We start from the raw sequence: 23,061 nt of genomic DNA on the forward strand, positions 1-23,061 counted from the left end.
GCTAAACACCACACTCAGTTTGGTGCATTTTGTTCTACCAATATCGAACTTTCAAGAAACGTCTCATTTTCCAAATTGAGGAGCAGAAATTGGATTAGCCCAGCAGAAAGGCATGTTGTCTGAAAGGAACCAAAGTCACAGAAACCTGGAGGGAGGAATCGTGGACGGGATCAACTCATTGGCCTCAGCCTGGAACATTTAATAAGGAAGCATACATGATCAAAAATGTGGAAAGCCAAGAAATAATGGGACTCGTAATAGGGTCACAAATGACCAATGTAGATGCAAGTCTTTGGGAAGGCCATGTTATTGAACACAAAAGAAGCATAATGCAAAATGTGATAAGCCTTTTTTCTAGGATCACAGATTAAGACCAGATGTAATGAGTATACATTACCTAAATGACCAATTGAATTCGATCCACGATGATGTCAACCACCAGTCCTGGCCGAGAACACTGAAGGAAGATCCAGTACTCCCAGTTACTCTGTGGCCTTAGAGACATGCATAGATGTTTACAAGCTGACACTGGGACGTTGAAGCAGCAGGATGCTCATTCAACACTTATGGGCCTGTCAGATGAACGTAGTCTCCAACGTATCAGCTGATTCCAGAACATTTGGCAAGCTATAAATGGGATTGTGCACAGAGATATCTGGGAGGTGCAGGTCCCGGAGGTGTGAATCGCTACATGCGTCCCACTGTCCCTGATATCAAACCAGACTTGTGGATTCGATTAGGAAAAGACTAGACTCTGTGGCCAAAAAGTCCAATGTGTTTTTTATATTTTTATTTTATTCTTGATTGAATTGAGTTACTATTTTACAAGATAAAGCACATCACATCAAATAGGAGCCTTCCTCTCAATCCTTCAAAGAAAAGGCAGGGTAAAGATGAAAAGGCAGGATAAAGATGAAAAAGGGGGCAAGGAAGAAAACTGCAGAGGACAAGCCACATGCGAATGTCTGTAAGTTTTCGAGGCTTTTTTGCAAATTGAATGGCTGTATGCCCCCCAGTGGCCCAGGTAGACAGTTCTTTCCGCACTAAGACCAGGGCATGATAGTAAAAGGTGCCGCAAAGTTTCCACTTGTTCTGGGTTCCCACAATGTCGACATCTGTTTGTGGCTGATTGTTTCCTTCTCCATCAATTCATTGGTGGGAAGTAATATAAGACGTGCGCTTAAAAAAGTAGTTCTGCGAGTTCTACTTGGAAATCGCTGCATGTACTTCGGTAATTGGTTTAATTTTTTGTGGTTTATCAGGCAGCCACTTATTGATTTGTATGTGGATGATTTGTCATTTGTTGACATCAAGTCACACTCATCCAACTTTTTTCTGACCTTAGTTGGGTTCAAGACGAGGTCCTTTTCAGTACAACCAATCTGTTCAAGTGTTGTCTTGTTTTTATTTGACCATGTCGTCAACAATGAGTTGTTTCCTCCTTTGAGCTCTGCATTAGTGATGTTAAAAATCTCTGGTCGAGGTGTTTGCCAGATCTTTCTTCGAAGCATCAATTTGTTGCTTTCAATCACAGATTGCAATGAATGCAGGCTCAATTCTCTTCGAATCAACACCATTGGAGTTGAGGGGGGCAGGCCCAGGACTCTTCACCAAAAATACCCCTCTATTTTTGGCCAGATTTTGTCTGGCATAAGTGGCAAGGCTTCCATACCATAGGTTAACGAGGAAATAACGTTGGCCTTGTAAAAATGTGCTACTGGAATGATCGAAAATCGGCCACATTTTCTGTCTATTGCCCTGGTTTGTGTTGCCAGTTTTTTTGTCTTTTGCCAAAGGACCAGTTGCATAGGTACTTCAACTATGCTATTGTTTAGAATGACTCCAAGGTATTTGATATGTTCCACGTGTTGGATGGGCACACTTTCGAGTTTCCATTCTTCTCAGATTTTGTTCTAGATTTTTCCATGGACATGATTTTAGTTTTTTTGTTGTTCATTTCTAGGCTGTTACTTTCGGTGTATTTTGTCAGGCTGTTTAGTTGACGTTGCAAATCGATGGCGGTCTGGTCCACCAGAATCAGGTTGTTGGCGTATAGAAGGATTTTTATTTTTTCCCCTCCCATTGATGGCGGGAACGACCGAAGACTCTTCTCGTGATGTTGGAGGTCCACCAGTTAGGCATTATAGAGGGTGGGGGCAAGAGGGCACCCCTGCTTCACTCCTCTAGATGTTTTGATATCTGTAGATAATAAGCCTACGTCATTTAGGCAGACTCTCATTGTCGTTCCCGTATGTAAGGCTTGGATTGGTTCCAGGATTTCAGGTGGGCATCTTAGGGTTTTCAACTTGTGCCATAAGGTTTCTCGGTTGGCCTGGCCAAACGCCTGGACCAGGTCAACAAAGCCCAGGTAGATCTTTGGTTTGCCTTCCAGGACCCTCCCCTTTAGGGGACTTAAAAGTAAGATGTTTGCTGTGGTCCCCACCTCTTTCACGAACCCTGTTTGAAAAGGGTTGGCACTTCCTGTTTGTTTGACCCAAGCCTGGAAGAGGTCTAGTACCAGGGACCCGAAGATTTTACCAATGGCATTTAGTCGAGCAATTGGCCTATAGTTCCTTGGGTTGTCTTTCGTTCTTTTTTTAAATATAGGGACGACCGTTTATTGCTTCCACAAGTCCGGAATTGACCTCGAACTGATGCATTTCTTCAAGGTCTTGTGAATAAACTCTGCCCATTCCTTAGGATGTTTTTTCAGGTCGGCATTGGAGATGCCATCAGGTCACGGCATCCTTGAAGTATTCAATGTATTGATTTTGTTCAGTATTTGTTCTTTGTCGTGGGGAATTGCCCACAGAGCTGAGGGAGCATCTTTGGTTGTCCTTGCCACTTGTATTGGTTGTTGAAAAAGAGCTGAGAAGTGATCTATCCATTTTTTCTCACCTACGTTGTTTTGCAGCGAGTTATTTATTGGATTAGATGTTCTCACTAAAGTCAAAAATTCTCTCGCTTTCCTTGTACATAACACTCGAAGCATCTGCTCTGTGTCTGCTTGGTACATTTTATGACGGTGGCTCGTCAGCCAAATTTTATACTCTTTTTTTCTCGGTTGCTTTTTCATTATGATATTGTGTTTTATACTTTTTCGCCCATCGTATAGCCCTCCTCATTTTACGCCTTTTATCAACTAACAATGTCTCAAATGAATGTTGTCTTCGGATCTGGGGAGATTGTTTGTCGCGGTGATAGGCAACTAGTAAGGGGCAGTAGTTCACTGCCCCACTCATTGGTGCATACTGTTTAGACCTATAGTCCAGAGTTAGTTTCCCATTAACATTGTACATATTCACCTGAGCCTGACTCTGACCTGTTCTAGGGTAACACCTTACATAGTGTGTGGGCATTCCTTTGTGGTGGCTTGGGGATGTACTGTACCTAAGAACCAGCCTGCATCACCTCTCTTGAGTCTCAGCCTTTAGTTGCTCATCCATTTTACCATGAGAAAACCTTGGCTAGGGGGCTCTGTGCCTCGACCCCAACCATATAGTGGGCAGAAGTACTGATACCCCCCCTCCATCGTTACACCAGGAAATATACGATTTTTTTCTTTTTTGAATTGAGGCAGAGAAACCTAGAGGCCATCCAAGATTGAATAGCAGAAAGCCAAGAAGAAAGGCGGGAATTAAGGTAAAGAAAAAGATCTGCATGCCGTCGTCATATAGATGTACTTGAAAACCAAAGTCAAGGATCAAAGAAGCAAGGGGAGAGGTGTATAGGCAGAAAAGAAAAAGAAGAGAACCAATAACAGAGCATTGGGGAATCCCATAGGAGAGAGGAAGAGACTGAGAAAAGGAACCTTTACAAAAGACAGTAAACAAATGCACAAATAAGTAAGAATAAAACCAACAAGGGGAAGAGTTAGAAAAACAGAGAGATGTAAGTATAGCAAGAACAATACAGTGATCTGCAGTGTCAAATGTGGCTCTAAATTCAACGAGAACAAGAATAGAAGAATAGAAGAGCGTTTCAGATGGCGAGTATGGGGAATAGATCTTGATACCGACGGAAGCACCGTTTTTGTAGAAAAACTGAGGCAAAAGCCAGGAAAAGGGGGAAGAAGATTATAAGTAGTAAGATACAAGTTAAATTGCTCACAAATGTTCAAGAGATAGGGCAAGAGAGAAATATGGTGGAAATTAGTAGGATCATCAGCCTAAAGGGACGGTTTGTTGAGAAGAGGAACACTAGTAGCAGCTTTGAAACTATAGGGATAGCTACCAGAGGAGAGAGACAGGATAAAAGAAAGCAGTCAAAGAAGGAATGAAGGAAAAATTGATTTAACAAGAGAAACAGAGAGAGGACCAGAAGGAGCAGAGGTAGGATGAGAGCATGAGATGACTGTAGCGGGTTTGAGCTCAGAAATTGAGGAGAAACAAAAAGAACAATAGTTAGGGGCTATTACAGTGGAGGAAGCAGAAGAAGGCAAAGATGGACCAACATATGACAAAGCAGAAAGAGAGTATCTGATTTTCTGAATTTTTGAGCAAAAGAAGGTAGCAAGATCCGAGGCAGTGAGAGATGAAAAGCATGAAGAGTCAGAAGAAGGAGTAGCAAGATGTATGTTCATTGTAGAGTGCAAGAGTTTTGGCGAGGAACTTTGAGCTTGTATCACTGACTGATAGTAGTCGGCTTTAGCTTCATTGAGAAGGTGAGAAAAGGATTGCAGGAGCTCGAGAAGAAAGAAACATTGTCAGTGGTCCTAGATTTTAGCCAACTGCTTTCAGCCTGTGAAGCTGGGTCCACAATCATTTAAGGGAGTTAGAAAAACAGGGCTGGGGGGATTCCCTTTGGATTTAAATTTGGACGTGGGGCAGAGAATATCAATGGATGTGGCAATGGCACAATGCAAATAACTAAGAGCGCAATCAGTGCCAGAAGAGAAGGGCTAGGAAAGTGAGAGGAAATGGAATTAATGAAAACAGAATGATCAGGATTCTGGAAGTCGCAACAAAAGAAAGGATGCAGACGATGGCAGAGAAGTAGAAGGAGAAAGAGGAAAGGAAATTGAAAGAGATAGAAGTAAATGGTCTGCAGAGGTAATGATGCAAGCCTGAAAAGAGTAATAATTTAGATTAACTAGATTTGTAGGGGGTGGAGGGAAAGGGGAATTACTCGGGTTGAGCTGACATTGCAATTAATTTTAGACAGTTGGAGTTCCTTTGGGGTGGTGCTGGATGATGGTAACTAGAATTGTTAACAGAAATACAAACTTTCCCCCCAAACATTAACATAATTCCACATAATAATTACCCATGAAAAAAGAGATGAGCACAATCTAAGATCTCGGTCTATGGATAATGGACAAACCATGTTCAAATTACATTAAACACAATCAAAACTGGTCACATATGACAATGTGTAGCTGTGGCAGCCTGTCGTTTTATACTCTGATTTTGTATTATTTTATTTCACTGTTTACAGTGCAAGTCTAGCTCAAGAGCAGTGGAACACTTTACAATGTGATGGTGCCAGCAATGGGTTTGGCATTTTATACAATGGCACAGTACTGTTGGTGTATGGAGGGCAGGAAGAATGAGTAAATGAACTCCTGACTTTTCGCTTGGCTGTCACTATGTAGACAAGGTACCCAACATTTCCCCTCCTATTTGGTTCCAACTCTATATCCTCTCAGGCCTTTGTTTGATGCCCAGCTTTGGCCTTCTCTCTGGCCTCTCTACATCACTTAAGGAGACCCTCCTGAACCAGGTTCTAAAGGCCCTTTTCACTATACCTCTCCTCTCTGTTTCCCCATTTTCCCTCACTCATGCCTTTCTCTCACCTTCCTCTCCTTTTGGGTAGTGACTCCCCTCTGCCATCATTTCTCCCCTTGTTTGCTGTTCCTCCTCCTCCTTCTTTTCTCTTTCACTCTGTCTTTCTCCCTCTCTCTATTCCCCACTCTCTCTCTTTCTGCCACTCTGTTTCATCTCTTCCCCAACTCCTCTGAACTGTCTTTGCTTCAACCTCTCCTTTCACTCTCCTCCACTGTTCTGCTCTCCTCTTTCCATAAACACGATCAGTCTCCTAACTCCCACACACTTGCCTGGCTGTTCCCTTTTTATATCTAAACTGGATGTCCATACAGATCAAAGACAAGGCACTTAGCAACCGCATTTTTGCAATTAAAGTTAACGACAGAACCATGGTGAAGGATCAATTACTTACACCTCCTCTTTCAGACATGTGTATTCAACACTATACCAACAGGACGGTTAAGAGAACCATGCATTCAGGGAAGACTATTTGAAAGAACCTAACAAAATGATACAAGTTATGGCAAATAACATAGCTTTAGGTCTCGATGGACTCTCCAAGGATTTGATAATTCTTTCCTGATATTGCTCCATTATTTTAGGCTCTTTATAAGGTTACTATGGCCAAATGATGGCTAGCGTTACCAGCTATTAGATGTAGGGCTCTCCCATCCTTGATAAAACATATACCCAAGTGTCACCAGCACGAATTACAAAGAATGATACTGGCACACATGGTTCGAGTACTGCAGACCTGTGCCTTTCAACACCTTAGGTTTCACACCTGGCTCTCCCTTGTTCCCACTAACCCTCCCTTCCCTGCACCATTTATGCCAAAGCCATGCACCAATTGGCTACCAAAACAACAAAACCACTTTATATTACAATGCTCTGGTGCCTCCATCTTGGAATGAGCCAACATCTCTATATTTAAAGACAAAAACAAAGGAGGAGTAATCAGGTTGTATAGCTTTTACATAAAGATACAAATATATAAACTAAATACATAGCAAATAGACCTTCGCGATTCATCTGTCAGATAGTCTCTACCACGTGGCTTATCCCCAAAAGGGCATCGTAAAACATACTAATACTATCATAAGTCTTCTAGACCTAGACAAGACACCTGATCAATATTTGCTTGACGCGGAAAAAGCATTTAACAGGATTTCCTGGTAATTTCTATGGACTTTGTTTGCTAAAATTTGACTCTTGATCAAAGTTTAGGTCATTTATATTGTCCTTAGACACCAACCCAGAGGAAAGAATCTCTGTCAATGGGGAGATACAAGTGCCCTTTCCCGAGTCGTGGCCAGTATCACCATATCTCTTAACAACCAGCTATAGATCTTTGAAAAAGATAATGTGGTTAGAAAAGCTAAATATTGGTAAATACAGTTACTGGACAAAACATTAAGAGACAATCATGGACTGGCAAAACCAATGCATGTATCATGGTAAGTTAAAGCTACACTATTGTACAACTACTCAATCTTTTTTCAAATTCTGAGGGAACTCGTTTAAGTGACGTAAGTGAGAGAATCCAGAATGTCCCGTTGTGTGGTGAGCTGGGTGCAGATTTGCGTCCCATTTCGGGTAATGCTCAACATCGGACACCTTTTGGAAAATCATTTATCATTCCACTAGCACTTTTATCTGTGTCACAATATAGCCAAACAGTAAACACTTGTGCCAGGATTGAAGGATCCTTCCTACTACTCCTCAGGTGGTGCCGTTAAAAACCAAGATAACTAGGAAAGATAATAAAAACCAGAAATGGTACAATACGGAGTTAGATTTAATTAAAATAGAAAAAATGGCTCTTGAAAGAAAGTGGCTTCAAGACAAATCCTAGGAAAATAAAGATAAATGGAAGTTAGTAAACAAGAAGTACAGAGATAATATAAGGTTAGCCAAGTCGAATTTCTTTAATAAAGAAATTGAAGCAGCTGCTAACACTACTAGCGACCTCTTTGAAATTTTGAAAAGTGGTGAAAAACCAAAAAATTTCACTCCACCTTTTTCACCATCCAAGGAAGATTGTGACTCTGTGCAAAATGCCTTTGCAGGTAAAATAACGAAAGCAAGACAAAATATAATTAAGGCTAGGAAAATATTGAGCCAGGAAACTCTGGCTAAGAACGGCACCAAATATGGTGGACAGGAGAACTTTAACTTTGCTACCATCACAGAAGCTGAATTACTGGAAGTTTTGGTCAAATGAAACCCACGTCATGCTCTGAAAATGCGATGCCCTCCAAGATTATACTCCAAAATAAGGAACGGTTTGCACCTATTCTGTTAAGAATAGTCAATGCCTCCTTTAAGGAGGGAATAGTACCGAAGGAAATACAAAAGGTTACTATTACGCCTTTGGTAAAAAAGGTGGGTTTGGATCCAAAGGACCCAGGCAATCTTCGCCCCATCACTAACTCAAACTTTATACTCAAAGGTTTGGATAGAATTGCTACATTGCAACTGCAAGAACATGTAGAAAAACAGACGTCTTTACATCAACAACAATCCGGCTTCAGGGCTTCTCATAGTACCGAAACAGCTATGCTGGACCTTCAAAATCATATGCTGGGATTGATTGATAAAGGAAAAATAGGGATATTGATGTTGTTGGATCTCAGTGCGGCCTTTGATTTCGTAGATCATCATTTATTAGTAGAGGCACTGAGAGACAATGTGGGTTGTTCAGAGGTAGCTTTGGAGTGGTTAATATCTTTCCTCACAGACCGCCAAGCCATAGTGCATTGGGGGAATAATTTCTCGGACCCAATTTCATTCCTATTCGGAGTCCCTCAGGGAGCTAGCCTCTCGCCAATGCTTTTTAACATTTACATGCAAAGTCTGTGTGACATTCTGTTGGAAGTAAGAGTGTTCTTTACCAACTATGCGGACGATAACCAGCTTATCATCGAACTAGAGGGACCTCATACTAAGGATAGTGAGAAGATTGCAAAAGTGTACAGTAAAATCAACGAATGGATGCAGCTTAATTGGATGTGTCTAAACGACTCTAAATCTGAATTTATGCTGTTCGGGTCTAGTCGCACAATAGCTAAGTTGGGGAATGAGTACGAGACCTTTATGATAAATGAAGCCAAAATCCAAGTAACCAACCAGGTCAAAACTTTGGGAATGATGGTCAACTCCGCTGTCAATTTGGAAGCACAGGTGAACTATCTGCACAAAAATACAGCCTATTACTTGCTACTTGTGAAGGCTATTAGTCTGTATTTAAATGAATGCAACATGGCCACTATTGCAACGGCTATAGGTTTATCTAGGTTGGACTATGGCAATGCCCTGCTTATTGGTGCTACTGTAAAGGAACTAGCCCGATGCCAAGTCATAGCAAATTATGAAGTGAGGATAGTGAAGAATTTAAGAAGAGGTGAGCATACTACCTCGGCCAGAAGATCATTGCACTGGCTTAGGGTAGAAGAGAGGATTACGTTTAAGGCCATGACACTTGTTCACAAGTGCCTTTTTGGAAAATCTCCCGGCTATCTTAAAAAAAGCCTAGAAATATATATCCCACACAGACAGTTACGGTCTGAAGGTAAAAGTTTACTTATAGTACCTAAACACAAGCTCAAGACTGGTACGGGCAGATCATTTGTAGTACTGGCAGCACAGCAGTGGAATAGACTCCCAATGGAACTCAGATTGGAACAAAATCATCTAAATTTTAGAAAAATCTTGAAGACTTGCCTGTTTAGGTGATTCCTGACAGTACATGTAGTAACTATCTGAGACAAAGAATATTGAATCAGGAGAGTTTAAAGTTTTAGCCTAGTCGCCCTTTTAGGATAGTTTATGTTGCTGTTTGTTAAAGCGCCTTGATGCCAGCGGGCTACCGGCACTAAATAAGCGAACATACATACATAGATACATACTACATCTTTGGAGAACTTATTTAGTCAGGCAAGGGCTGCACGTGAACAAATGTATACATTACAAAGTAGCATATATTGGTTTGAGCAGTTACTGCGCCCTCCACGGAACGTAAGCAATCAGGTTGTAATCATTATCTGACCAGCCTAAACTGAGCATATCTCAGCTGAAATTCCTTAGAAGCAGGATGGACGTTGATTTTTCCCCCATTGTGTGCTTGTTGTACTTTTGCTTGAGTAATACTTTTTGTATTGCTTTTCAGATAGTTTATTTTATTTTTTGTATTCTTTTTTTCTCCAGTTTTTTTTTAGATGACAGTTCATTGTACACTGATGTCTGGGTATGCAAAACAGTTGAGGTTACCCCTCTAATCTCTCCACGCAGCACAACTCTTGAACTCTCTCTCAGATCCCAGCATAGCCTCCTGGCATTCAGGAAAGCACTGAAAACCTGCGCTTGTACTCGCTTTCAACAAAAAGATTATGCCAGTAAACCCATCATTCTTGCAAGCATCCGTCTACGTTCAAACCAACACCCAGCCTGTCATTGCCTCTCTTGCCTGCTAAACCTTCCACGTGCCTCCCGACAAAACTCCCTTACCTACCTCCCTTCAGCTACTCCTCTTTAATCCTTTTGCACTCTGCTCAGAGGTCAACACTACTTACCATTCCTACCTCCATTTTCCCTACCTTCAGCATCCTTTCACTGATCGCATCCTTCATCCACACTCTCAGCCATCCCCCATCCCAGTAGTTATGTTTGATGCAAAAGCTCACATCCACTACTCTTAAGTGGTGCCAATCCCATTACTCTCCCCTGATGTCTCAATTTGGCTCCATCTGATATTTCTGAATATTGAAGGCTGCCTGCAGAAATACTGTTTTTTTTGCCCGTTTTGATGCAGCCTTCAATTTTAGCAAAATCGCACTATTTTGGGGGTTGTTTCACAGGACCTGAACCCCTCTGATAACCGATCTCTGCCCACCATCACTCTTTAAATTGGGGGGTTTCACGCCCCCAAACCTTGTTGCTCCATGTCCCTGACCATAAACATTCCTACCCAGCCCTCCTCCCTCACAAACACTAACAGAAACCCATACTTAGACGTACTCGCCCAACCACCCCCTCCCTTCCACGCAACAAACACTCTCCCTAGAACTCTGCAGAAACACACTTGCACCCACCTTCTCCCCTGCCCCTTTCCCTCCACACTACAAACATTCCCCCTCAGACACACAAACTTACCTGATACACCCATGGCTTTCATTTTCCGGCCTGGTCAGACCTGTCAGCCCCTGCGCCATTCGTGTGCGGCAAGGGACGTCATTGGCCGCTTTAGAAAGACCGCTCTGAGCAGCCTCAGAGCAGTCTTTCTAAGGCGATATTTTGTGTTTTAGAAAAAAATCAAATACTTTTTCACTCCACACCCTCCTTTCAACTTCTCACTTCAGAATCAGCTGACCTCCCCTTCCTCTCTGCTTTCACTTATTCTCCTCACAACTATCTCACTTTACTATTCCCCTCCGTCCACCACTACCATCACACCCCACCATTTTTACAATCTACTGTCACTCTATCCCACACTTACCTCCCCTCTTCCCTATAATAATTTGCCATCCAATCCCCACCCCCAACCTTTCTGACACTTTTCACTATTCTAGCATGCTTCTTATCCTGATATCCACTCCTTTTCCGTCTAGCCTATCCATGGGCTATTCCTGGAAAGCCCTCCTCCACTACCCACCTCACTTACCTCCCAATTAATCTCTCCTTTCCCCTGACCAACTCACCGTCTACCCTGGACCTATTCTTGCTTCCCTCACTACCTCCCAGCCTCCCAAGACTACAACAATACCCTTACAGCACATTGCCGCCCTACGTTATCCATGACCCCAACCAATCTCCCCCACCTACCTAATGCCTTTCATCCTCCTGCCACACCCACCCTTCTCACCTCTCTTTGTAACACTCCCTCACCCACTCGCTCAAGTCCCACTTACACTGCTTCCCCAGCCTTACTGCCACTTCACCACAACAACTCCCAACCAGCCTCTTCCTTCCGGGACTGCATCAACGCTCTCCCCTACCCAGGTTCCATGTGTTTATATCCCCGCAAAAATATCGCGATACAAAAATATTGCCATATTTTTGCTGCCATATTGACCCATGGACCCTGTGGTTATTTTAAAATTTGCGGGAGACACCCCCCCCACCCCAGCTCCCACAAATTATCCCCCCCAAAAATATTGCCTATGGCTAGACAAACGGCCATATGTACGGCGATATTTTTGGTGGGGATATTTTGTAGGGATAACCCTACGGTTCCACTGCCTACCCTGAACATCCCCCCTCTCACCCTCCACCTGTGCATCCATTCCTATCCTCACATTCTTTACATCTCTGCTATCCATCAGACAGCTCTACCTCACCCCCACTGCTTACCCAGTCACTCTTATTCCTCTCACCTCTTCCAGAATCCATCCTCCTCCCACTCCCTACTGCTACAACTTCACCACACCCTTCCACAAACCTCTCCTATCAATCTTCATTCCCAACCCTACTATCCCTTCCCTTCTCCACTCCCTGCACCTCACATCATCCTCATCTGGCCCATCCTGCCAACCCTCTTCTAAACAGGACACTACCCTCCTCCTCTGTACCCCACCCCTCACTGCTACCACCAATGCCAAACCCTTTCCCAATCCTTTGAATTCAGGTTTGTCCCATCTAAGTCTTTTGGCCACTATCATTTCACCAGGCCGTCCTCAAGGAAAATTAACTCTTACATCCTCTCCCCTCCATATATCCCTTACTGCCGCCACATGCCAGGAAGGATGTAACATTACCACCGAAGTTTGATTCCTCATCATTAAGGTCCTGCATTTGCTCTATTGCACTGAACAGCCAAATGAAGAGTAACTAATGCCAGGCTACCTCAGCCTAGGTTTATGGGCTTCGCCTCGTAATGAACCCTCTATCAGTCTTGGCACTTATTTAACTTGTAATTTGTTCCTCCAAAGGCCAGCTTACCCAGATGCTCTTCCCCCCATCCCCTCCGACAATTGTGCTTAGATCTAGATCTGCATTCTGCAAAATCCAAACACTGTATGTGATTGGATTGTTCCCTGCTAGCATAACAATGTTAATGTATCTCTGCTGCTGTGTCACTCTTGCATGCTTCTATGTTGCTGGTTATACATTTAGCAGTTGTCAGTCTACTGATCCTGGGTTACTGGTGCCCAGTTATTCTCTATCCACAATGTTGAGGCATTTGGCACACCTAATGATGTAGATGTATCGCTGTTTTTATCCCCCTCATAGACCTTCTAGGAGGCCGGAAAGACCGCCAATTGTAGTAAGCATATCTTTAAATGAAAATAAATTTGCATCTCATTGCTTTTCATATCATTAGAGTATGAATTCTCCTGGGTTACTATCTGTATGGAAAAAAAAGCTTTCACTGAAGGCAAGGACATAACCTTCTGTTAGCGCCACATAATTCCTAACAGTGCTTTATCCACTCGCTCTAGATGCAGCACACCGCACTGACATCAGGCAGGCTGTTTAAGAAAGTAGCACACATCCCTACATAGCCACCAGCCTCTAGTAGACTCATCTGTTTTTATTGTTGCCTATTTCCCTGTTTCGCCAGAACCATCACCCTCCACGCTCCCGGTCGCAATTACAAACCCATCTCCACCTGACCACTTCCAACCCTGCTTTAGATTACGGTCCTTCTCACTTCGAGTGGTCCTAAACCTCAACACAAGAGGGCCACTTCACCTTCAAAATGGCCCTTAAAGACCACTAAAGCCAGCTCTCATGGTAGACATCACATCACCAGCTCTGCATGCCTCACCTTCACTCTCAAGGCATAGTGGCTAATGCCTGATGCAACTGGAATGTAACTATTCCTGAGCTCGTTGGATGTTATAGTAATGCCATGTCTCACTGAACAGCATGTCCCCTAAGGACATGTGGCTACTATCTTCTGCTTAGTCTTTAGGTGCATTCTTTTTTTTAATTAATCTGATGTTTTTTCAAAGTGCAAACCTTGCCACAAAGGAACACTGGCACACCGAACAACATGTTCTGCAAAATACATCAATTAAGAACAAATCATACTATATAATAAAAGCCCAAAAGTATGTTTGTCCGAAGCTGTCATGCGCTTGCTTCACTGGTTACCACCGCTAGAGGGAGCTGTCGCCTTACGCATACAACAATAAGACTTCGAGTGGCACGGTAGAGACTGCCCGCTTCAGCTGTTATCATCGCTAGAGGAAGCTGGTGCCTTAGGATATATAGTGGTCCTACTGTGTTAATGAAAACCTAAAAAAATATTTTTTTCTATTAACATGAATCACAATCAATTCCAATCAAATATACCACCTAATGGATTTCATCCTTTCCGTCCCCGTTTACGCCTATTTTCAACAACAGGGATTTTACGCCGGGGCTGGAGAGGGGAGCTTTCCGAGTGTGGGGTGGGGTTTGTAGGATGCTGAGAGATATGTTCCACAACCAGAAAGTGAAAACTTTCGAGGAATGTAAGCACGAATTCGGAATTTGGCCAGGGGGAAAGACACAGATACTTCCAAATTAGACATTGGGTCATGTCAGCTGAGGTCAGGAAGGCTGCTACACGCGACCTAACACAATATGAACGGTTCTTTCTGACCCATGATGGTTCTAGAGGTCTAATCTCAGATCTATATAAACTTTTAGAGAGCATGAGCCCGAAGGTCACCTGGCTGTACATGAGGGAATGGGAGCGACAAACGGGGGCAGGAATCGAAAGAGAAGACTGGGAGAGGCTATGGAGGGCAATTCCAAAGGTGGCTAAGGCGGTCCAACTCAGGAAGCATGGTATAAGTATATCTATGGCTGGCACTATACTCCGGCCCGGTTGCATGCAATGTACCCGACAACTTCAGGGAACTGCTGGAGGGGCTGTGGGGAGGTGGGTGCGGCTACTCATATATGGTAGGACTGCCCGCAAATAAGACCCTTCTGGAGTGAAATTGCAGATGCCCAGTCTCAGGCCCTGGGGCTGGGGGGCAGTCAGGACCCCTGGGAGATCTTGCTGGGGAAGAGAGCAGCAGGGGGGGAAGGGGAAAGAAGAGGAAGTTTTTAGGTGAAAGTGGTCTTCACCCTGGCAGCGATGGGATTAATCGTAGAAAAATGGAAGAGCTCAACGATCCCCACGGAGCAGGACTAAGGAAAATGTGGGACATTGTCTCCTTGGAGTGGGCCACATACGCAGCTGATGGAAAATTGGGGAGCTTTGCAGCTGATTTGGGTGAGACGCTGGACTACCTGAAAGGGGAGTTTAGGGAGCAATGGTGCCCCCAAAGATTAAAATTAAAGTTGCTGGACATTCATGGCTAAAGTGCTGACAGGGAATTAATAGGAATGGAGGATCTATTGGAGCTACGACCGGAGTTGGAAGAGGGGGAAAATGTCTTTCTACACGCACTTTGGCCCGTGTCCACTGGCTTTCACACTAGTCATTAAAGCAATGCATCATTGTAAAATGAGAAGAAATGCAGACCATCCATGATTAACATAAGCAATGTAAGCACCACCAACAAACAACACAGCAACAGACCTTTCTCCTACTTATTCTCTAAGCTGAGAATGAAGACATTTACGTTCCCAGATATTGTGATATTGTGTAAATAATAATGTCATCAGTTCTTTCCGATAATTTAATAAAGAGGGATTCACGCGTGAAGAGGAGGGATATATAATGCTAAAAGCACTGGAGCATAATGAGAGAAACACTGCTTACGCATGGGATTTTCAGCCTTAAAACTATATTACGAAGGGTAGTGTACAGAACAAACAAAATGTCTACGGTTTCAGCCAGATAAATCAATCTTCCCGGCTATTTTGCGGCATGGTTACCCCCTTACCGGGTACCGGGTCCGCGTTCCTTGAATGAGGAATTACCGGGCCATTCCAACTTTGGAGGACCCAGTAATTCCTCATTCGAGGAACCCGGACACGGTACATCCCCATTCCCATTCGAACCCCCTAGGGCTCAATGGGAATGGGGAGGGAGCTAACAACGGGCCTGTTAATAACAGGCCCGTTGTTAGCTCCCTGGTCTGCTAACGGGACCCGCCAAGGGCGCCTGGTTTTACCAGGCGCCCTTGGCGGGTCCCGCAAGCAGACTCGTAATGGGCGGTAAGGGCTTGACGGCTCCGGCACCATTACTGGCGCCGTTAACCCCTTACCGCCAACCTCGGAATGAGGCCCATTGAGGCTCATTTTCTAATGAGCTGTAGCTTAAATGTATGGGGTAAAAGCATTTTGTAAGGCTTTTATGCCATGTATTAACGTCACAGCTCATTTTCATCCATTTGTATGGTGGAAAGAAGGGGTTCAATGTGGGGACCCTAAGGAGCACGCCGGCTTTATGCACCAGGGTAAAACAGGCAGACTCCATAGGGATCCATTGCAAATGCTGCCTGCCATGTGTGTATAGCAGGCAACGTTTACTCATTTTGCACGGGGGAGTGCAAAAGTGCTGGGCAAAAGTGGCGCACATGTTTGTATGCCGCTTTTTGCACTACACATTTTGCATTCCGCCATGCAAATTATCCGATTTTGGTAGCGGGGAGCTGCCTACGTGTATGTCTACACGCCGTTATATTACGGGAAATATTATCCACAATGATCTTCCGGAGGTAACCAATGTAAGGCTACCAATATCGTTGACACAGTGAAGCTTCGTTTTACCAGCTAATCATTTAGCTGCTCCGTAAAAACTGTCTTTAGCAGAAGCCAACTACTTTATGGAATGCCCATCCACAAGTCATTCCCTCCATTTGCACGAGTAATCACTACAGACTGCACTACTGTTCTAACAGTCTACACTGGGAGAAAATGCTTATGGGGTCAGTTTCTATGAGGCGTTGCATTAAATGGAGGCGTAAATGGTAAAATGTAATGCTTTTACACCTCTATGTAATCCTCTGTCCCATTTATGTCCCCCTCTAAGGTGTAGAAGGGGCACAAAGCAGAGCCTGCATCTCCGCTTTGCTTTCCCCTATCGTCTTGGAAGGGCACCAGGTTTTACACCTGCATACGATATTAATGCAGGTGTGAAACCAATGGATTCTTAGGGAATCAGCCTCACATTTGCACCTGTTAAAGAGCAGGTGGATTCCATAGGAATCTATTAATAAACGCCACCTGCAATGCAAAGTTTGCGGGCAGTGTTTGTTCCTTTTGAAAATTGGGTGTAAAAGTGATGAGAAAGAGCAATTTTGCCTGGTTTTACTCTTCGCAGTTACACACCACCTTGCAAATGATGATGACAAATGCATGCAGTGGGACCAACAGTAAGTAGCGTTTCCCTGCATGCAATTTCCATTTAATTTCAAATGGACTCCTTCATCTTTTTTAACATATGTACATACATTGAAGGCACTAATTGAAGGCCAGCTGATGGTTTCTCTGCCGTTCTCAGCTGGAGGAGGGGAATCGCTGCCACCTCCAAAGCACGCCCAATCCTCACAGGTGAGCCATTCGTACTACAGCTTTTGTACGTAACGGCTAATTATTTGTTTGCACACTGTCCGCACCTGTCTCATGCCATTACTTCCTTGGCCATACCCACCCCCTTACTCCCACCCTTACAACGCATAATGTATTGAGCCCAAGCGCATGCACCTATCGCAAGAACATCCACCCTAACCCATAGCCTCCACCCCGCCATCAGACCATTGTGCACAGCAGCACCAGTTCCTGTACCCATTGTGGTTCTCCGACCGCAGCAGCCTAGCGTCATTGCCGCCTGGCTCCCTCAATGTTCTACAAAGCCACATATACCGCATCCAACCAGCTTACCACAGCCACCAGTCACTCCGTTCCTCCCTGCACTGCGTGATCATCTCAACGATCGACGCACATCATTACTATCCGCTAATAACAGTACCTCTAACCGGCCCAGAAAACCACTGCCACCAGTCACTCCCTCCCTACCCACACTGCAAGACCATCTCAACATAGGACAGAAGTCACCCCTTAACCCACCAGGAAATCGTAACACCCACGCCATGCCCACTGCCTACCCCATGAAGGTTTCTGCAACAGTCAATATCCATTACCATGCCCCACGGCATACCACCCTATCATATCTGGAGAGGCATGCATTCTCCACCGCCCTACCACCCACACAGTCCATCCCCTGCAAGTCTCTCGACCCATTCACGCCCTCTCCCCTCCATGCAGCCCATGGCCCCACCTCTTGCCCTCACCATTTCAGTCACCGATGAGCTAACATCCTCAATGGAATATGCCACACGTGCCACTACATGCCCCCAGCACCAGCCCACGAGTACACCCCACATGACAACTCGCCCACAAACCCAGAGTGAGAGGATGGCCCTCCTAGCATCCCACTCCTACCACCCTTCCCACATCAACAGCCTTCCCAACACCGACAGGCGTAACCACTTTCGCAACCTACGCACCAGCCCTAGATACCTCCCTCTCAATTTATCTCAGACCACCCCTCCAACCCCATCACCCACCCACATCTGATGTGCCCTCCTCAACACTAGATCCCTACCAGCTCATGCGCACAAAATCTTTGGCCTCATTGCGGACCATAACCTGGACATCCTAGTACTCACCGAAACATGGCATACCCCATCTTCCGGCCCCATCCTGTCTATAGCTATCCCCACAGGCTACGCTATGCTGCAAAGCGACAGACCACTCAAAAAAGGGGGAGGAGTTGCTCTTATCTTTAAGAACTCTCTCCCTCGGCGTGCCAGTAACTCAATCGCCCCCTCCAAATGTGAACTCCTCTCTGCCAAACTCACCTGCTCACATTCTGCCTCAACCACCATCCACCTCCTCTACCGGCCTCTGGGCCCAATCTTGTCCATTCGAGGATGACCTCACCCAGCTCATCTCCTCTAAACTCCTACTCCTAGGGGACTTCAATCTGGGATTCAATTAGGCTGCATCCAACACATCTCTCAGCCCACCCATACCCATGGCTGCACCCTTGACTGGGTTGTGGACCACAACAGCAATATCAATACTCCGGCCCTTGCCCCCACCCCTGGTCCGATTACCACACTATCACCTTCTCTATCTCCACCCTTCCACCACCGCCCAAACCTTGCCAATATTCTGTCCAACTGTTCTTGAAACCTCACTTGTGACCGCCTCACCCCCCCTCCTCGACCAGCATGTCCAACCCACGTCGGATACCTCTACCCTAGTGGAGCACTACAATGCTCTGTTAGGCACAACGATCAACTAATAGGAAAGATTTCCATTTATGTGTAACTTTCCCTCCAGTTGTGTACCCCACAACTTTTTGCTGTTGTCTGACCACCCTAGCCCGACTTTTGCCAGTGGAGCCCAGCCTTCTGCTGTAATCCGCTGGGCTTTTGCTCATTTTTTTATGGGAAACTGACATACCCTTAAGACAGTCAGTACTGGGAGACTTTGTTTCCCTTAGTCTTTCACTTTGTTGCTAGTTCTTAGCAGCATTTTATCAGTGCACAATGTACCTTCCAGTACAGTGCGCTGGGGTCTTTTTTTCATTATTAAGGCCCTAGACATCCTCAAAGGATTTTTTGTGAATGTACAAGTGTGCCTTGGACAGAGCTGGTGGCAGCTGTTACTTTTTGTGTATTTTTAACTCTTTTCAATGGTCCATACTGAGTTTACCGTGTTTGGCCCAGGACAGTGGCCAGCGCCTAAAATGGCCATGCCATGAGGTCCTTTGTTCTGGCCTTTGGTCATCTTGTCCCTTTTCTTTTTCCAGACTCAGGAAATTCTTTATTTGGTCATACAGTCCCCCGCGCAAACCAAAGCTTTCGCAGGCTTCTGCATGCCCTGTGTGTGTGCCTCCAAGATGTGGGCTGGAACTGTCTAGTTCAAATACACATCCTAGGTGCCAGGATGTCTGGTGTGCTGGGATGACTGGGACCACTGTGGTCCGTGATTGGTCCACGTCTGGGATGGCTGTATGTGAGCAGATCTCTCATTGGTTTCTCTTTGTTTTGGCACGTAGGAGATTTTGAATAAGAGAAGGCATTTTACACCCATTCCAGGTCGATCCTCTGAGTTCTCACCAAACTTAGTAATGGAGCCAAGTATCCTGAACCGAAGAAGCAGAGCCGTGGAACCGCTGGTGACCTGCTGGAAGGTACCCTGAGCCTGCTGTTGTCCCATCGGACCACCTGTTTCGGATCGAACCTAGAAGGCCTGCAAGGGCGCTTTGACACATTGGAATAGTAGGACCAACTATTCTCGGCACCTCCAACTTAGCCTACAAACGAGCCTGCTCAGAAGTGAACTGACCAGCTCATCCAGGAACTTTGCCCTGAAACTGCCGCCGTCTTGATTTGACACTTTGAAGACTGTAAACTCTGGGTATAAGGCACTCTCCCGCCGAGTTTCATACACCTAGCATTCCTAGGACTTGAAATAGGAGAGTATGCCTGAACCTGAGCATACGCGGTCACCGTGTCACCCAGCTGTGGTGATGAACTTCGTGGGTGCCTTGCTGCTGTGCCCCCCTTTGCCCTCAGACTCGCTGCAGTGGAACTGGCCTGATCCCTTCACCAGGAGCAGAGAAAATGCCCCTGAAAGCCACAGAGCAGTGCAACTATAGGATTTGGACCTGCGACCGAAGTGGACTTGACTGCCGAAGCTAGGTCCGTAGTGCCCCGAGGGTCATTGAGTACTTGCAACCCTTACCGGTGGCCCCTGGCGCATCCATCCATTTTTACGCACAAGTGTCCCCTGAGGGCCACTCTTCTTTGACGAGGTAGCCTGCACTATGAGGATATTCCCAATGCTTGGATCCTGTCCTGCCCTCTTGGGGAGACCCTTCTCGAATAGTGGGAACTTATTCTTCACTGCCTTAACCCCTTCCTGAGTTGCTACAGCCCCTTGAAGAAATCCTGTTTTAATTCTACCACCCAATCGCTTGCATCAGCACCGAAAGTACTTTTGAGCTCAATGCTCCACTCATTTTAGGGACTGGACTGCCTCTTTGTTAGGGATTAAACTGTGAAGGTCTACCTAAATGATATTCGCATGTGTGGCCCCTTTCTTTGCAGGTTGTGGTGCTCTGCTGTGTAATATTCCTTTAGGTCAACTGTTATTGTATATATGTTTGCTGGTTAGGATTGTGTTAGTTTGGTTACTACTGTTTCGATTCTATTGTGTGTTTTACTTAAAAGGCCATTAATAAATGTATATGTATTTTTGATATATACACCTGACTGAAAGTATATTGTAGTGCTGTTTACTGTCTGTGCTCATTGTGGGCTTTCGATCACCCTCACCCCTCCAGAGACCTAGCCTTGACCGCCGCCAATACTACTTTGATTGGTCTGGCTTGTCCAGAAGGTTACCCTGTTCCAAGAAACTAGGCTGGCCTTCTGAACCTCTGCCCACCAGGACAGAGTTCAGAAATCCATCTTAACATCAGCCTCCTAGCTCCCCTCAAAGCTACAAAAGCCAAGAACACAGCACACCTTAACTTGGTTCACCCCTGACATCCGCTCCGCTAGACCCTCTAAAAGAGCAGTGGAAGCTTAGTGGCGCAAAGAACCAACCACACGCAACAAAACCCGCCTCTCCACCACATCACTTCAATACAAACAAGTCATTATAGCCTCCACAGCTGCATCCTACAATTACAGAATCTCCAAGGCCTCCTGCAGCTCCTGTGAGCTCTTCTCCATCCTCAAATAACTAAAAACCCCCATGTCCTCGCCCACCTCCATCCTCAAGGATGACACCTGGTTCAACTGTATCTAAAACACACTCATGACCAAATTCGTCAAACTCCAAGATAAAATAAAACTCAAACAACAAGCCATCCTTCCACAGGCCCGTCAACCCACGCACAGCCTCCACATACCCAGTGCTGCGCCTAGCATCCCAACCTTTCACTTCCAACCAGTGGATACAACCACCCTTGCCAACATCATCAAAGGCCTCAAGCCTTCCCGCTGCAAGGGTGACACCTGCCCAGTCCGCTTAGTCAAAGAGTGCACAGAACCCCTACTCCCCCTTATTACCACAATCATTAACACCTCCTTTGCCTCCTGTACTGTCCTAAGCTCACTTACAGAATCCTGGGTCTCTCTCCACTTCTAATAAAAACATCCCTTGACCCAGCTACCCCTACTAACTACTGTCCAATTACCACAGTCCTGTTTTTGCTCAAAATTATGAGCAGAGTTGCCTATTTGCAAATCCAATCCTTCTTAGAAACACATTATGTCCTAGGCTCCAGACAATCAGGCTTCCGCCCCAAACATGGCACTGAAACGGCCCTCTTAGACCTCAAAAACCAACTTGATGTAGTCATTGACCAGGGCTCCCTCTCACTTCTCTTACTACTTACTACTGCGGCCTTTGACCTTGTCGATCACAACATCCTATACAATGCTCTGTCTACCTCTGCACACTTCTCACCAGATGCCACCAAATGGATTGCATCCTTCCTAGCCAACAGATCAACCTGTGTCTTCGCAGGTGAGGCCACTGCCCTCCCCACTCCTACATCTGTGGCATCCCCCAAGGCCCTTGTGTATCGCCCACACTGTACAACGTGTATACCAAACCCCTCTTTGACCACCTATATGCCCTTGGTATCTCATATACCAACTACGCAGATGATACACAAATCCTCATACCCCTCTCTGGAGACTACCCCACAAACACACTTCGCATCAGTGCCATCTACGAAACCATCCATGCCTGAATGGCAGCTCATAGCCTTTGTCACAATGTTGATAAAACTGAGCTCCTCATCGTTGTCCCAGCATTTTGATGGGCCAAATTACACCAGAATTATAATACCCTCACCATTGATGGCCACAAAATCCCAGTAGCGACGTCTGTCAAAATCCTTGGCGGCTTCCTCGACTCCTCTCTAACCATGACCCGCCAGGTCAACCACGTTTCCGCCTCCTCAGGATACGCAATCAAACTAATCAACTCTAGCAAGCCATTCCTTTTAAAACATAATTGTCTAGAAATTGCAGAAGCCCTCATGGGATCCAAATTGGACTATTGCAATTCCTTATTATGTAGAACTTCAGAAACAAATCTACACAAACTCCAAACCACCCAAAACAATGATCTACAGGCAGCACTAGACATTGAAAGGCATTCCCATATCTGAGAAGCCAGAAAATCAGTCCATTGGCTCCCAGTTATGGACAGAATTAAATTGAAGACACTCTCTATCGCCTTCAAATGCATTGCCAATGAGACCCCCCCAATACCTCACGGACACCATCAAAAAACACTTGTCTTCCAAACCAACCAGGTCCGCCTACAAATACTGCCTCCTCACTCCTCGCTACAACAGGAAAAGAGCAGGGGGCGC

At 45.2% G+C, this 23,061-nt stretch overlaps 1 protein-coding gene across 2 annotated transcripts in view; it reads right to left on the minus strand.

Annotated features, from left to right (window-relative positions):
• Positions 1-23,061, minus strand: part of SEPTIN3 (septin 3) — a 133,205-nt gene that overhangs the window by 43,662 nt on the left and 66,482 nt on the right. The window lies entirely within an intron of this gene.

Source organism: Ambystoma mexicanum, chromosome 3q (genome assembly GCF_040938575.1).
Source record: "Ambystoma mexicanum isolate Mex_15411 chromosome 3q, UKY_AmexF1_1, whole genome shotgun sequence".
Classification (NCBI taxonomy): domain Eukaryota; kingdom Metazoa; phylum Chordata; class Amphibia; order Caudata; family Ambystomatidae; genus Ambystoma; species Ambystoma mexicanum.